General features: G+C 43.6%; 1 protein-coding gene across 2 annotated transcripts in view; it reads right to left on the bottom strand.

The window, feature by feature from the left end:
- Positions 1 to 13,492: 13,492 nt before the first annotated feature.
- The window catches only part of LOC147331851 (protein NLRC3-like), a 206,175-nt gene continuing 205,085 nt past the window's right edge, over positions 13,493 to 14,582 (bottom strand). For both annotated transcript variants that reach the window (XM_086288141.1, XM_086288144.1), the window contains one exon: positions 13,493 to 14,582. This exon is cut by the window's right edge and continues 1,197 nt beyond it. The gene's annotated coding sequence lies outside the window, so the exon portion shown is untranslated.

The following is a 14,582-nucleotide window of genomic DNA, read 5'->3' as shown; positions in this document are numbered from 1 at the left end:
TTTAGATTCTAGCCAATCATTTTACGTTTCCGAGGATAGTAGGCGGGCCCAGGTACGTACGTTCTTTTAGAGCAGAGCTACAGATTAAAAATGCCCAAGGTGAAGTGGTCAAAGTCTGGCTGTACTTCACAGCAGAAGATGCAAACTCAGCAGCCTGCAACAAGTGCTTTAAGCTGATACTGTCAAAGGAGGTAACACCAAGAATCTGATGACACACCTGGCGACGCATAGCATTTTTTTTAAAAGCCGAGAAATGCGCCGTATTTGATAGCTTGCTGCGAGACCTCACACCGAGCACATCTACTGCGGGTGTGGTGCCTGTTATCGGACCCGGAGTTAGCAACATCCCCCAAAAACCCGAAGAGGAGAGTCCTGGCCCCTAGCCCTGCCAGTGTAGCAGAAATGATGAGGATGATGATGCAGCAGCAGCCGTTCTTCTCTGCGTGAGTAGCTTCATGTTGTTCGTGTGTAATTTACGTTGAGTAGGCTAACCACGTTATTACATTAATGCATGTAAGGTGAACTAGCAAACATCATCATAGCTACATGCGGCTGTCTTCTTGTTTGATGGCAGATACTCCCTTCACCCTGGCCAAAAAGGCTAAAATGACCAAAGAAAAAGAGGGAAACAGCTAAACATGAGAGGTTTTTGGACAAAGTTTGTGTTTTTTCCATTGTTTAAGCACTGCTTCCAGCCAAGAGTGATACCATATATGCCCCATAGCTGCAGAAAAGGCTAACATTGTTATCTTTTTACAAAAAAACAGCTGAACATGAGAGGTTTTTGGACCAATTTTGTGTTCTCCATTCTTTAAGCACCGGTTTGAGCACCGTTTAAGCACCGGCACCGTTTCAAAAGTAACGGTTTGGCACCGGTATCGGATAAAACCTAAACGATACCCATCCCTATTAGTAATAAGAGCCTTCTTGTAGTTCCACTAAACTGCACGATAAATCATAGAAGTAATTCAGACAGGGAATTTTACAGTGGGGCAAAAAAGTATTTAGTCAGCCACCGATTGTGCAAGTTCCCCCACCTAAAATGATGACAGAGGTCAGTAATTTGCACCAGAGGTACACTTCAACTGTGAGAGACAGAATGTGAAAAAAAAATCCATGAATTCACATGGTAGGATTTGTAAAGAATGTAAGTAATGGTAATGGTAAATGGTAAATGCACTGGTTCTTATATAGCACTTATATAGCACTCTTCTACCCTCCCTAAGCACTAAACCAGTTCCAGAGCATCTAATAAAAGCACTGGCAGCAACAGGGGCCAGTATCCCGCCCAAGGTGACTTTGGCACGCAGACTGGAGCAGCCGGGGATCGAACTACCGACTGACGTCCTGAGCCACAGTCGCCTCTTTTCCAGTAGAACATAACTGCCTCAGCTCAACTTGACTCTACTCGACTCTGTTTCTCAGTTACAGTTGAGCACCACCTCAGTGTGGGTGGGGCTGTTACAGCAACACAACCTGAAAGTCCCGTGATGTCATTTGTATGTGACGCAAACACAACAAGCGATGACATCCCGGTGATGGAACATCTGCACCCCGTCACTGGACTTCCTGTGTAGCCGTTTCCCTCGTTGCCAGGCAGGTTTGAGTCTTGAAGGGTTCGCTCTCATAACTGATCCAGTGATGTCACTTCCTGGCCATCAGTGGCATGTATCTGGGACACAAACTGGGCTTGGAACTGGGTGAGAGATGAAACTCTGAGAAGCTCTTCAGACGACGCTGACCTGCATGACTGAGGACCTGCACAGACTTGCTGCCTTGCTCTTTGTGAGGAACGTCCTTCAGGAGTATGAAAGGGAAACTAGCAGTTTATTGAAACCAGCTCCGCTTCAACCTCAGATGCACACAAAGTAGACTCGTTCCCCAAAAGTTTGCACTTTGGATCCCAGGTATCGAACCAGCAACCCTCTGATTAGCAGATGAGCCAGTCGGGCTACAGCTACCCTACGTGTGTGTGTGTGTTGCCTTTTCATTCACATAATCCATCTTATCTCTAATGAAAAAGCCAAATGAAATCCTCAGATTTGCCCCTCAGGTTCCCACAGTGTTCAGGTCACACCAGGCCACAGTCCCACATTTGAGCCACGACTGTGGGTCACACAGAGGACAGAGCATGTCCTTTAGCCTTCTTTGTTTTTGGATTGTGTGCCACAGAGTCTCCCTGAAGATGATTTTGGCACGTTTGCTGAGATTGTTTGAAAAACAAGCTAAAGAACACGTCCACGATGTCACAGCAGCTGTGGGCCTCGATGGAGCCCACGTTTGTCCTGGAGGCGTCCTCTGTGGAGCGAGGCCGGCTCACATGGTTCAGTCTGAACAGGGTGAAGCTCCAGCTTTGACCTCATTAACTTCCAGTAGTGGAAAAGCAGCTGTAGCTGCATTTTTCATCACTATTGATGGGATGCTGCTGGTACCTGCTGTTAGTGGGAGCTCAAAGCCTGAGGCCATCATTAAGATCTGTGTGGGTCTGTGTGGGTCTGTGTGTGTGTGTGGGTCTGTGTGGGTCTGTGTGTGTGTGGGACACTCACTGAGTAGTAGTCCACTGACCGACCCAAACACGGTGACTTCATATCACAGGAAATATTCAGCTCAGGCTTCTGTCTGACGCTTTGCTGTCTCACATTTAAATCACAAAGGTTGTTTCTACAAACACCCACTCATCTATCGTCCTCTTTCACACCGGTCACAGACCCACTGCTGAACTCACAATATCATTTATTTTCCTTGTGTTTGATTGGTGGTACAGTTGTTTTATTTTGTGTGTTTGTTACACAGGAAAGCTGTTATTGATCAGTTTGAGAGTAAAACAGAAATTGTGCGTGTAAATGTGGAGATTGCAGTCGTTTCATGCTGTAACCTACAAAATGCTTTGTGCAGACGAGTCAGTGGCAACGTGTGGCAACTATTCTGGTTTGCCAGCGACGTTTCCAGATAAACACTGGTGGCAGCTGCTGCCATGGCAACACCATTGTGCTCCCTCCTTCCCTCGCTCGTCTCCCCTCCCTCTCCCCAACCACTCCTCTCTCTCATGCTCCGCCGGCTCAGAGAGCGAGGACCAGAGAGGAGAGAGGTCAGCTCGATTCAGAGGACAGAAAGAAGAAAGGAATAACCCGGCGTGGACGGGGACAGGATGAGCGAGGACAGCCACTCCCACTACAGGCTGGACCCCAGCGATCGCCTCAATGGGCTGGGACAGAGGAGGAAGAGACCCAAGAAGGTAAACGAATAGATGGAGAGCCACGTGGTGCAAAGTGTGTAAGGATGGAGCACCCCACCCTGCAAAAAGAGAAAGGAGGTGGGGTTAGGTGAGGTTTGTTTATGTGCAGACGAGCGTCCACATGATGTTAGGAGCACCGAACCATCTCTCACCCCGTCGTCTCCTGTGGAGTGTGTGGCTGCTCCCCCACAGCAGTTGTATCCTCTCTCATATCCTCCGTCTCCTGGTGTTGTGTTGCTCCACAGTGAGTCGTAGTAGGAGGCTCACATGCTGTCAGGGTGGGTCCCTGCTCGCTCTTTGTGTGCCTGTCGTTGGGGGTTTTGCTGTTTGCAGCTATCAGGAGGTTTGTGTTGTAGCCTGATGTGAGAAGTGTTGTTATTATCATCATTTTTAACATTTCTGCACCGCTACAATAAACAGACACACACCCATCAGCCTGTTTACAGATCTATACGCCCATAAAGACGTGAAACACACATTGCACAAATCTACTATAACGTGTTCATATGTGTTATAAAATAAAGAGGTAAAGTATTAGCTGTTCAGGTTGATTCATAAATATGACCTCAGCACGTGAAATCCTTCTGCTGACATCCCTAAAAGCTCGTCAGACCAACGAAGCCGTACAACACAAATAACCAGACCAAACCAGGGTTGTGCGTCTGTTGTTGAGAACATTGTCAGTAAACCACAGTGACGTCCTACAGAGGACTCGTGTTGTCATTATTTTTGTGTATGTCGTGTGAGCTGAGAGCTGTAACCAAAGGTAGTGAGCGCGTCGGCCTTTAACGTCGCGGCTGGTTGTGCGATCGTGTCGCCGCTGAACTCGTGAGAGTTTGTCTCAGGGATCTTTACATTTGAAGTCAGGTGAACATCCAGTGAACTAACAGAACATTCAGGAGCAGTTTACTCTCATGAATGTCAGACAAACTGAGGTTTGTGTGTCAGTTAGATTCTTTAAGTCGTTAAAGTGTCTCTGTTAGGAAAAGCATCTGTTTCCTCCACTTCTGCAGAACTGCATGACCCGTAGCATCATTGCAGGAAGTATCCTGTGACAATGAGTGACTGCACATCATCATTATCAACACATAAACCTGTGGTCTGGACCTGCAGTTCTTATTTTTACTGTCTGGTTTTGTGTAAAGCAGCACTTCAGTAAGCACCTGTGAAGCACACAGTCATAGTCGAGTAATGAAGCGATCCATATGTGAAACATATTCCACGTCTACAGGATAGTGGAGGTTACATGGGTCAACCTGGCAAACTGTACCAGCACATGTGATCACACTGATAGCAGAACACAGGTATGTGAGTCTCTACGACGAGGTCAGAAACCAGTAACAAATGTTTCATGTGATTCGTTTTTCTCCAGTTTGTCTGCAGTGAACCTTAAATACTCACTGAACCAGCTGTTTCCTGATGTGGTGACGTGTGTCGGTGATGAAGCCAACACTCTGTCCAGTGTTGGGCAAGTTACTTGAAAAAAGTAATCAGTAACTAATTACTGATTACTTCCCCCAAAAAGTAATCCCGTTACTTTACTGATTACTTATTTTCAAAAGTAATTAATTACTTAGTTACTTTTTAAAAACACGATGTACAACCTGAAGTAAAGTGATAGATCTTTCAGCCCAATTCTACTTTTTCTGCATAATCCATCATACAAAATGTAATCAAATGGAAAAGTCTCTTTTTAAAACTTGTTTTATGAGTTTTAATCTTTTAACTTTATGCATCAAGCAAACATTTAATTATCTGCAACATTCTCTGACTGGAAGAAATTAGTTTAACATTTAAACCTATTTTCTGCACATTCCAGCACATAAAATAAAATATTTTTTGTGTTTACACTCAGTCTTTCAAATAGATGCAAGTAAAACACAGCAGAAAATAAATAAAGTCAAAGACTCAGCGGTCCTGTTGCTCTATTTTCACCTGTAAAGCAGGAGTGGGGTAGGCGGAGGTTTACCCTGGTGCAGGTGTGCCGCGGTCAGTGGAAGAATCCGCGAGTTTCTCTGTGAGTTTCCCATTACCTCGTAGCTACTCGGTGCTTGTTTGGAAGTTTAGGGGTTTTTTCGCTGTAAAAAGAAGTTTTCTTCCCACGCACAGCGGACACTAATGTTTTTGTCCCTTTTTATGGAATCAAACTCAAAGTAAGGTCAGTACTTCCACGCTTTAAACGCTGCACGCTCATACTCTCTCTGCACTCGATATGTGATCCATTGTTGATCTGCACACAGCTGTTGTCACTAACGGCGCACTCGCTTACGTCACTGTCGTGAGACATTCTCGCAAAAGAATCACTGTTTTAGTAACGCAGTAACGCAGCGTTCCTACGGGAAAGTAACGGTAATCTAATTACTGTTTTTGCAATAGTAATCCCTTACTTTACTCGTTACTTCAAAAAAATAATCGGATTACGCGTTACTGGAGCGTTGTTCTCCTCTGTAACAAAGCAGTGATAAAGGAATAGATGCTGATTTTATTAACTTGTGTCTTTGTGCTGCTGGATTCAGTCTGAAGCAGGCAGCAGTGCTGAACCTACCAGTGTAAATGTGATGGTGGAAGCAGAGGCCAGCACTTGGCAGTGCTAAACACAATAAAAGACTCACAAGTTCCTGCTCAAAGGTCAGCTGCCTTCAGATCAATCATTAACCTGCAGCAGGTTGTGGCCTGATGTGTTTGTAAGAGTTTCACTTTCAGGAGGAGAAGATTTAAACGAGTCACACAAATGTGAACTACAAAGTCTGTGACACACAATTTATGCAAACTGCATGAAATCTGACCTGAAGAAATCCAGTCTTCTGCCTGTTGTGGTTGTGACAGCTGCTCGTAGGAGAGTTTGTTTGTAGGAGGTGGAGATGTTCTCAGATCAAGTGCGTAATCGTCTCTTTGTGTAGACGCTAAAAGCTGTGAGCCAAAACTCTCTGCTCTGAAACTCTTCACTCAGTCCTCACGCTGAGAGTTTAGAGGCTGAACTTCTTGTTCCTCCATAACACTGTTTTCATGAAACAGCAGAAATGAGCTTGTGTTTCTCAGCAGTGCGCACACAGAGAACCGATCCTCTCTGCTCAGTCTGAACAAATCAAAGTGAAACATCAGTGAAAACACAGCTGCTGATCAAACTGTGTCAGATTAATGCCTCAATGTTTCACTGTGAGGTTAAAAAATACATAAAAATGATTTAAAGAAGTAGGAGGCAGATTTTCACAATAAGAGCACTTTGTTTTTAATTCAGTTAATGTCAAACTGTCATCAACACCTCTGTGTCGTCTCCGTCTCTGAGCAGATTCAGGCATTACTCAAATAATAAAGGCTTTCTTTCACTATTATACTTTTCATTAGTCTCCAGGTTGATGATTATAAACAGAATTATTAAAGTTTTTATCATTTCAGGCTGAAAATCAACATGAATTTGGTTCTAATCAAAGAAGCTCCTTTAATGTGTGTCATTAAAATCCTCACACAGGCTTAAAAAGGCGACATTAACATTAAAATAAATGAAAGAAGCTTCAGCTGAGAGCTTCATGCAGTCATCATCAGCAGCTCATAGCAGTCACAGCTCTTTATTACGCAGCTTTGCAGGAATTAAAGTGGCTGAAGTGTCAGAGTTTGTGTGAGAAGCTGCTTCATGGACAGCTGTACACACGTCTTTATTATTTCTTCATAAATCAAACACACAGGTTTGTCTGCAGATGATTTAAAGTGTGTCGTTGTGCAGTTAAAGCTGTTTGTGTGACGCCCTGACCTCCTGTGAATGAAACAGCCAATCAGATCCATCAGAGAGAGAGCAGGAAGTGTTGTGTGTTTGTGACAGAACAAGGAAACAGTGATGATGATGAACATAAAGATCCTCTGATGACGTGCTTGTGTTTCCTGTTACAGTAACGCTTGTTCATCTGTTGCTCTCCTACACTTTCCTATAAATAAAGGAGAAAAAGTCCGTTTAGTTTCATTTCCTACAGCTCAGAGTTACACTTCACATTCCTGCTGTCACATCAAAAAGCTTCACTTTGGTCCAACATCTACATGTTAACATGAAACACAGACAGACTCAGAACATCTGGAACATCTGCACTTTGACCCAAACTGTTATAGCAGGATATTTTCTGCATATTTCTTATGTTGGACCTGTTTGAACTGTAAACGACCTGTAATCATCTGTAAATGGTGTGAGACACACTGAGGCCACCTACAGGGCAGCTGGGGAACAGCAGGGATCTGAAATCATACGAGACGTTAGTGAGTGAGAAGAACAAACGGACTTAAGATGGCTCGAAGTGATCAAAGTTGATCTAAAACAGAAGATAAATCCACTGATTCTTTGTAAAGTTCATCTGCTGCTCACATGAATCCATGAAAGATTTATTTCACTGAATGTTTCTTCAAAGCTCATTTCAACCTGTTGAAGTCATGAATGAAAGTGCAGACTGAGAGTGGATCACATGATGTTTGAGGTGTGTCATGTGACATGTTCAGTATTGTCACACATGTCTAGATTGTCCCTGATATCATAACTGCTCAAACACTGATGATTATATTTGAAGAATTATTCCTGATGGCAGCAAAGTTTGAATGGAGCTCTCTGTCTGTGCTGATTTGTCGCCCTCTGGAGGTCAAAGCACAAACCTACAGGGCAGCTGGGGAACAGCAGGGATCTTAAATCATACGAGATGTTAGTGAGAAGAACAAACGGACTTAAGATGGCTCGAAGTGATCAAAGTTGATCTAAAACAGAAGATAAATCCAAAGCAGCATCAGATGAATGTTACCATTTCCAGTTACGGCGCCCTTCATCTAATATGGAAATGTGTTGGTTTTTTTGCCGTGTTGTTGTTCTTCCTATTGTGTTTAGGCCAGAGATGCTCTTCAAACAGCGGACAGACATGACCACATTACAAGAACATGGTGTGAGTCTGATTTGATATTCCAGTCAACGCTGAGAGACCTTAACCAGGAAGTCAGAGGTCAGCTGATGCTGCGAGCAGGAAGTGAACCAAGGGAAAGGTCCACTCTACTCAATCTCAAAGAAAATATGCTGGTGTTTGTTGATGTTGATGGTACAATAAAAATATATAATATAATAAATAATAAAATATCATGTGATGATGAGATGTGTTGTTGGTGTTTGTATTTTCTGTAAATGCCTTTTTTAATGTAAATGCTTTGTTCCAGACGGACAGGGAATCAGTTGCTGTACGATGACATCATCTTGATGTTGACGAGGAGGGCGAGAAAAACTAGTTTTGTCCTGCAGATGGCGATCTTGCACCGTGTTCAGAGAGCCGACACTTTGATGGTGCTGCTCTACTCAGCTTACTTTAGCCTGGGTTGGACTCTATATGAGCAGCTTCCACTCTGGTTTCACTCTTAAACACACTTGTTTGATTTCACTTGTAAAAGTTGAAGAATAAATATTTTATTACAAAATTATTTGTTGATGCATTTTTTTAGGGTCAAATATCTTGTTTGATTTGAGGAATGAACTGTTAGGGTGGAAAAAGTGAATCAGGTTAAAATAGTGGTGCTTTATATCAGTGAAGATGTATAATGTAATTTAAAATGTTGATGATGGGTTGTAGTGGGCTTGTACTTACAAAACTGCCTCATTTTATTGGAACGATCCACAGTTGCATCCATTCACGGATGACATCTGACATCATTTGACATCTGGTCTGAACACGTTTGTACACAAGATGCCTCAGTTCTGGATGTTTCCACAGACTCCTCTGTGCACCTAAAGAAAAGGTCAAGGGTCAGCAGCACATGTAGTTGGGACAATTCTTCAGTCGCACAAACTACACAATGATTTTCCTCCAATGACGACTTTTCACTTGCAGAAATGGTCCTGTGTGATTTCCAGGCTGTGATATAAAAACTAGTTCCTAATGGCAGCGACTCACTCAGTAAACATGTGTTTCCTTCACCAACCTCACACACAGATCCAATAAGATCAGGAAGTGGGCAGTATAGTACAATATGTGTTATTCTGTGCTGCACTGCCCAAACTAAAGATCTGCTGAAGTGTTGGAAATGATCCAGATGTTTATTTTGGACGATACAGCAGAAGATCAGACATGAAAGTGGAGAGAACACAGAAGACCTGCAGCAAAGGTCAGAGGTCAGACTGGGCCCCTGGATTCAACAATGAGCCAATGATCATCAAGCAGTGACTAAAGCAGAGCCCTGACGTTCTGACATTCATCACACAGTCAGAACAAATGTCTGCTGATGACTTCATCTCATGAAACGACTGATAGATGTCAGTTCATTGATCAGCTGAGCTGCTGATCTTCATCGTCACAGAAACATTCAGCTTGTTTCAATCAGTAAATAACTCCCACTACTCCCAGTTTGAACTGTTCCCACTCAAAATGCTGTGAGAACAATGATCATTGTAGAACTTCACAAACATCACGTGTTGTTTTCCACATGTAAGATCAGCAAACACACAGAAACTTCCTGTTGCCACACACGGCCTCTAAAATCTCTTCCACGCTTTCTGTCTGAAGTCCACTCTCTGTGTCGGATCCACAGGAAACAACAAGATCTTATTAACATGGTTTTCAATGTGTCTCCTTCCAAAAAGTCCAACCAATGAACAAATGTGTGTATTTGTGGAGGCCGAACAAAAGCATGACACATTTCTCTGTTTCTATAAACTGGAGTCAAACACAAACATGAAGAGTTTCACTGACAGACTCCAAAATGCCCCCACAGTGGATCAAAGGGAAATCCTACAGTGTGGCCAGAGACTCTTAATGGCTCCAACATCAACACATCCACAATGTTGGATCCAGTTCTGCCTCACAGAGTTACTAAGACACACCCTCTGCCAGCATCACAACAGCTCCACCTGCTTCACCTGCCTCCTCAGCATCTGTACACCTGAAGAGAAAAGAAAGGCTCCAACAGCTCAAATCTACAAAGGATTCATGAAGTTTCATCCAACAATAACATGTTTGCCTTCCACAGTGTGCTGTTAGACACCACTGTACCTCTGCCATTTCAAAAAGAGCAGCTTGGGAACATTTTGGCTCCAAACACTTTGTGTTTAAGTTCTTTGTTTTCTTTGTGAAGCCGACAACATCTGGAGCTTTGTGACTCATAGAAACATCATTTTGTTCTTTAGATGACAGCAGATTGGGACTGAATAATCAATCACTATCAAACCAATAAAGACAAACATGCTGATTTTACAGGAACTTTGTTGGAGAAGCTGCAAAGACATGAAACTGGTGGAGATCCCAAACCAGTTGATAGTGCTGGTTATTCCAAATAAAGCTGTTTCCCTTTGAGATGAAATGACTTTGTGTCCTGATATATAATAAAGATGTTGTTGTTTTTGAGCCCCTGTATTAAAAGTAGTTTAAAGTCAGCTTGAGTTTGATGTCTTTATGTCAAAGCTGCTCATGATGTTGAGCTGCTGATGGAATAAAAACAATATAAAAGCATGTAGTCCAGACTTAAATGTAGCCTGTTGTTAGCTGAGGTCCACACACAGTGTTTGACAGTGTAAAGTGTGTGAAAGGGCTGCTGGTGGAGCTCACTAGGATGAGCAGGTGACCACGAGGTGGAGAGCAGCTGGCCTGGCTTTGACCCGGGCCACGCCCCCTTTCTCTCTGCTTTGCTGTCACTTATCTTCACTGCTCTGTCCAATAAAGCTGAAAAAGGCCCCGAATCAAAGAAATCTGCTGCAGCCTCTGAAACGTCTTCTGTTTCCTTCCCGACGGCTTTTTCACCGTCAGCCCATCAGACAGTCCAGCAGCATTTATGATGATGTCATGATGTTGAAGAGGCTGCTACGGTGGCCTCCCATGACCCCCAGCCTCATCACAGCTGAGATGCAGACATTTGAAAACATTCAGCAGACAACTGAATAACAGTCCAACACAACAGTCTGTGTGCAGACACACACTGACCTTTCATAGAGTCAAACACAGCTGGTTGAGTCATTTCTCTGTGAGTCTAAAGTGAATCTAGTATTTGAAAGTCCACTTCCTGTATTTGTTGTTGAAGACTTCTTCAGCTTCTTCTCAAGGACATCAGCTGCTTGTTTGGCAGCAGAGGCAGTTAAGAAGCTTCCTGAAAAACACTGAACAGTGAGTTCACTGTGGCATATGACAGATTCAGCTTTCTGTGTGCAAATGTGTCTGTGTCGACCTTTCAAATGCTGTTGAATCCAAAACATCAGCGGCTCCTCGGCTGCTCGCTTCATGCACTTCTGTCTGTGTGACAGTCCAATGACATCACAGCTGTTTCCAGCCCCAGTGTCTCAGGACTGGACACCTTTAAACATGTCGAGGATCAAACAGCGTCCAGCTAAACACACATGAAACTATCAGAGCTGACAATCATTCCAATAACATCTAATGGTTCATGTATGTAGACACAGGACTACAAGGAAATGGCTCTCAGCATCTGGCTGTGGGAACACATGAGTCCCTGTTTGTGTTCAGATTGTGTGCATGTTTTAGACGTGTGTCACATGTAGAAACACAACAATCCCACAATGACACACAGATGTGTTTGACACAGCTGTGCAGCTGTAAGTTGTTTCTAATGATTCATTGAAGCTCTTCTAACATTCTGGAGACGATCAGTACATGAATCTGTTCAACACGACAACAATTTGACTTCAGTGTGAACGTTTGCATTAAATAACCTTCTTCATCCAGCTGACAGCATCTTCATCCTATGATGTGAACAGTTCCTCCTGTTGATGACAAACCTCTGACAGGATCTGCTTGAGGAGCTTTTTCATGTGCAGCTCTCTGAGCTCAGGGCTGAGCTGCTGTTTCATCTTTAAGAGCTGCTGCCTCCTCGCCGGACTTGTTCTCCTCTTCTTCTCCTAATGACACCATTTCTGCTTCATATAAAATTCAATAAAGATGCTGACATGTATCTGTAGCAACAACATCATTGAATCTAGAACAACTGGAGCCAAACCAGTGGCTCTGCTGGGATCACTGGTGAGCCAACACTTCCTTGTTGATGCAGATTTCAGGGCTTCCTTTTGCTCCTCCGTTATAACTGTTCTCTCTTCTCAACACATGATGACACAAAGGAATCAGCAGTGACAAAGATGATGCTGAAGAGAAGCACACACTTCACACATATAACAGAGCAGTGCAGTTACACACACCTCTGCTCGACATCAGGCCTCAAACAAAGACACAAAACACTAACTTGACTCTAAACAGAAGAAACGAGCAGCTGTTTCTGTTCTGTGCTTATTTATATTTGACACACATGCTTCTCTTTGTGCAAACACACATCGCACTATAAGGGTAACCTCGCACACAATGATTGGACAGCACAGTGATGATGCTGGGAGATCCTATACGCAGCAACACAGAAACACTGAGAACTTTAAACAATGATGGAAAGTGTTATAAATGACTTGTTGGCCTCTGATCTGTCACAAACAGCTGAAACGTGTCTCTCATGAGTCACATGAAGGTTTTTGACAGAAAGGACAAAAAGTAGCTGCAGTCAGTTTGTGTCATTTTTATATTTATTCATCTGGGAGAAAAATCTGAGGGACATTAAAATGTGTTTTCAACAGAGACAAGAACATGAATATAACAGAACAGGTAAATGAACATGTTTCAAGTAAACAGCTGGACTGATCAGGTCCAAACACAGAGTGATAAACTTGTCAAACAGCTGTCATATCTTTATATAGAAGCTCTTTATAAATGCTGCTCACTGCAGTCTGTTTACTAATAATGTCAAAGTGTTAGAAACACAGAAACATCAGAATGGTCTTTGTTCACAGAAACCTGTCTGGGATCCTTTGTTGTTCTTTTGATGCAGAGTTACATTATAAATATAAAGAGTTATTTCAGAGTCTCATCAGTTTTCCTGCATGTCTTTATTTAACACATCAGCAGGGCTGAAGCTCTCATGTTAAACACACACTGATCTATGGACACGTTCATGTGTTTCTAACAGAACCAGGCTGTTATCAGCCTGCACTAACATTATGTCACACACACTGAATGTAACAGTGACAGTTTACATCATCACACAATCAGCTGTGATTGTTTCACTGTCATCAAACGAGTCAACAGGAAGTAGAATCAATAGAAACCAATCATTTCCTGACAGCATGTCTGATGGAAATAAGTGCAGATTATGTATGAAGTCTAACTGCACACAGTAACTGTGTTACAATAAGGACTTAACAGCGCCCTCTGCTGGAGTGTTTCAGTACTGCGTTAACTAGAATACACCACCTCCTCCTCACACCACCTGCTACAGCTCTACTCTTCTATGACTACAGTCATCCACAGCACTGATGTGAGGTCACATGGTTCATATGTAAGGAGCACAGCTGACCTCAGGTCAGTTTAATGACTGTGAGCAGCAGCTGTGTTATTGTCACTGTGACAGGGAGACACTCTCAGACACAGCGCTCATGTCAGCTTGTTCTCATGCAGGAGGATCAGGAGCTCCATGTTTGTCTTTCTGTTTGAATCATGATGTGTTTGTGCCATCAGAGTCTGTCATGAGTACTCAGGGTTTCACAGCAGCTCTTCTGGATGCTGACGAGGACTCCAACCTCATGTTTCACCTCTCTGAGCTTCTGATGTCTGTGAACACTCGTGTTTCTTCTCTGGGCTCATCTGGACAAAAACACCTTTCTGTGTTTGGCTGCAGCCTCATTCTGACTGACAGGAAGTGTGTTATCCATGAGCTGCACTTCTGTGAGGAAGTTTCCTGCTGTGTTTCCTGTCTGTGGACAAACACGAGTGTTCCAGCTGAGGACTTGGTTCCTTCCACCTGTCCATACAGGACATCACGCTGTCTGCAGCTCTGTAAATGCAGCTCCAGGTCCTTCCACGTGCTGCTCTGTATTTGTGCAGTTTGTAGTGTGTCCTGGGAAACGTAGCACACATGGTGTTCTTCTGCTGTTTCCTCCTTTCACTGAGTGTGAAACACTGACGCTGTGCTGTTGTTCACAGAGGGGAGCTGATTCTAGCTGCAGCTGGACTCTGTCATCTAACTGAATGTGTTGGTGCTGATCACGGGGCTCTGAGGGGGGAGCAGCAGGAGGACTCTGGATGCTGACGTCAGTGTATCTGTGGAAGCTCCCACAGCGTGTCTGTCATTCAATATTGTGCTGTATATTGTATCTATGCAAAGATGAACAGACTGTGTGTTCACTGGTCTCTGTGCTGCAGCTCTGATGTCATCATCACTCCCTCCTCCACCCTCAGCAGTCCCAGCATGCTGCTGTGGTGCACCCCACCCTCACTCTACACCTGAGCCACAGACCACACCCTCCACCTCAATATACACCACAGTTTTCTCTGCTGTGGAAATGAGATCAGGAGGAAAT

This window comes from Aulonocara sp. 'chitande type north' Nkhata Bay, linkage group LG4 (genome assembly GCF_057382095.1).
Source record: "Aulonocara sp. 'chitande type north' Nkhata Bay isolate Kocher_YH1m ecotype deep benthic linkage group LG4, A_spYH_male_GT1.1, whole genome shotgun sequence".
Taxonomy (NCBI): domain Eukaryota; kingdom Metazoa; phylum Chordata; class Actinopteri; order Cichliformes; family Cichlidae; genus Aulonocara; species Aulonocara sp. 'chitande type north' Nkhata Bay.
Note: the sequence above shows the minus strand (reverse complement) of the source record. Positions and strands in the feature narration are given on the sequence as shown.